At 35.8% G+C, this 3076-nt stretch overlaps 1 pseudogene; it reads right to left on the reverse strand.

Annotated features, from left to right (window-relative positions):
* Positions 1-1682, reverse strand: LOC112588693 (putative nuclease HARBI1; annotated as a pseudogene).
* Positions 1683-3076: the final 1394 nt, after the last annotated feature.

Below are 3076 nucleotides of genomic sequence, written 5' to 3' on the forward strand. Positions count from 1 at the left end.
ATTTTTCATATACGCTAGATGACACTTCTTGCAAGATGTCGTGGAGTCATTGACCTAAAAGAGAGAGAATAAGTATATATAACATAAGTATTACATGCGTGCATATGTATTGCACGCAATAATTACTTTGCCATTGTTTGAGATGACCGTTGTCACGATATGGTGTTAACATACGATTTGATAAAGGATATACTGCATCAGCAACAAGATAATAATAATCTTGAAAATATTTGTAATCATTTTGCATAATTAGACGTTTAATGTCGCTCATATGCTAAACTCTAGCGTCATGAATGCTGCCACAAATGCCAGTGAAAGCGTCAATAAATTTTAATGAAGTGTCACAAATTCCTTGTAGAACGATAGAATGGTATCCTTTCCTGTTAATAATGTTCCTGTTATTAATGTAACTTTGCGAATCTCTTATAGGAGCATTAATTTGAATGTGGCATCCGTCAATAGCTCCAATTACACCCGGTAAAACCAGCTATATTTTCAAATTCCCTCCGAGATTGGTCCATTTCAAAAGGTTCCGGCTATTTAATGTAATTATGTGCATTAGCGGTCAATGCTTTAGATACTTTTTGTACTGTTCTCCAAACAGTATCTTTAGATAAACCAAATCGATCAGCTATCGATCTAAAATCAAAGTATTAAAATAAATTATTACATACGTTAATTTCATCGCATTAATAAAACTTCTGATTGAATCAATTAAAATGTATTTTAATAAAAAAATTAATATCACTATTACTATTTTAGTCGAATCTTTAGATTTCCGCCTCCTCACGATAAGCTAAACCATAAGCGAAACGGAGAATTGGTCGCAAAAATCGCCGAGAACAGAAGCTACCGCGATGCGTGGAAAGGAATGCGGTAAAGGTGATTGCTCAGTGGAAATTGATACGTACTCGAAGCAATTCAACGATAACAGACAATGATATTTATTCTCGTGTAATAATCGTAACAAAACAAAGCGTAAGCGAACAAAGCCGTAAAGCAAAAGGCCGAGCAAAGCAAGGTCTCTAATGATGTCCGAGAAAAATATGTCCTTCAATCCTCGTGGCTGCTTTTAAATCTTCCTTTTCGAATAGTCCTCGCGGACTTCTCATTGGTTCATGTCGATGCTGATGAGCCACCAGTTAAAGGCAATGAGTCGTCACATTATTCGCGACATGAATATCGATATGTTGTCAAAATACATGCTAATCCTAGACTCGCGAACAATAGCTAACATATTAGAATAACAGCTTCGGTCGTCAAGCCTCTTTGTCCGAGATTCTGTTTATGTTCCTTGAATCTACAGGCCCTACCTAATATTCCGCGGTCTAAACGGAGTTTTATCCGTTAACTGTTTACACTATCTTATTGTAAAGTAAAATATGTTTATGCACTGAATTATGTATTTGTTTTTATGTAATATTTTATGAAATCAAATAACAATCATATAATTCAAATCTTATTCAATTTAATATATAACTTATTAAATTATGAAATGTGTTTTAGGTGTTAAAATTATAATTACCTAAAAACTTCTTGGTTCCCAGAAAACCATAACGATATAGCAATTTGTTTATCTGGAAGTATTTTATTACCACCTTCATCTAAATATAATAATGGCCTAAAATTTTGAACTAACTGTTCAAAGGTTTCCTTCTCTACCCGAAAATGAGTTTTTAAATCTGTAAAAAACAAACATATTATATAAATTTAGATTACATATTTATCACTTTCTGTGATAATATTTCACAAATGTTTATCGTTAGCTTATTTGATCACTAGCAACAAGATAAACTGATACATAAACATTTTTTTTTATTTTATTTACTAGGTGCGCAACTAAGTTTCCAGGTTTCACACATGGATGGCGCTAACGACACATGTAGTCGACATACATGTCTGAAGTTGTATTTTTTTATAGCTTGGACATCTCTTAACAATAATCAACACATATCGCAACGCAAAAATATTTTTTCTAACGACGAAGATGTCGAGTTTTGTGCCAAATAAACAGCATTTGCGGGAAGCTTTGCTTTTCTGCTTTAACTTGAAAAGAAGTGCAGCTCGCTAAGGTATTTCCAAACGTTTACATGTTTTTAGAAATGTTTTTAGAAATCATTACCATTTAACGAATATGTATTGTACTAACAACATCTTCATAGAAATTTTGAATCTTAATGCGCCATTTTCGTATGAATGCTAAATGTTCTTCATATTGCAATTTTCTTCAAAAAATAACATCCATACATCTATAAGATCCATTTTTATAATTTCCATTTTCCTTCCTGTATACATATACTAGATGCGCAACTAAGTTTCCGGGTTATTTGATCAATGAAAAATGGAAAATTTCAAGAGAAATACAAAAAATGGTTTATTCAAAGTATCGTCCCTCGCTAGCTACACATTTTTTCTGGCAATACATGAATACCGCGACGATAAAACGACGCGTCTTTGGACCGAAACCATTCATCCAATCAATTTTGCACTTCTTCGAAATTGGCCAAGTGTTGCCCAGTCAAGCCATGCGACCGGAACAAGTGATAATCGGAAGGGGCTAGGTCTGGCGAATACGGCGGATGCGGTAGCAAATCCCATTTCAGCGTTTTGATGATGTCCTGGACGATGGAAGTGCGATGCCACGGAGCGTTGTTGTGCTGCAATATCACTCGTTCGTGTCTCGTGTCCCATTCTGGCCGTTTTTCGAGCAATGCATGGTTCAAATTGATCAACTGTTGTTGGTAGCGATGCCCGTTGACAGTTTCGCCCGGTTTCAGCAGCTCATAGTACACGATTCCTTTCTGGTCCCACCAAACGCAGAGCATTGTCTTCTTTCCGAAGCGATTTGGCCGTGCCGTCGATGTTGATGCTTCGCCAGGTGAAAGCCACGATCTTTTGCGTTTGGGATTCTCGAAATATATCCACTTCTTATCGCTAGTAATAATTCGATGCAGGAAACTCTTTCTTTCATGCCGCAAAAGCAAAATTTCGGAAGTGGCTCTTCGATTTTCCATCTGTCTCTCAGTCAACTCATGCGGCACCCATTTTCCTTCCTTTTGAATTTTTCCCATAACAT

This window comes from Harpegnathos saltator, unplaced genomic scaffold (assembly GCF_003227715.2).
Source record: "Harpegnathos saltator strain DR-91 unplaced genomic scaffold, Hsal_v8.6 scaffold103, whole genome shotgun sequence".
Classification (NCBI taxonomy): Eukaryota; Metazoa; Arthropoda; class Insecta; order Hymenoptera; family Formicidae; genus Harpegnathos; species Harpegnathos saltator.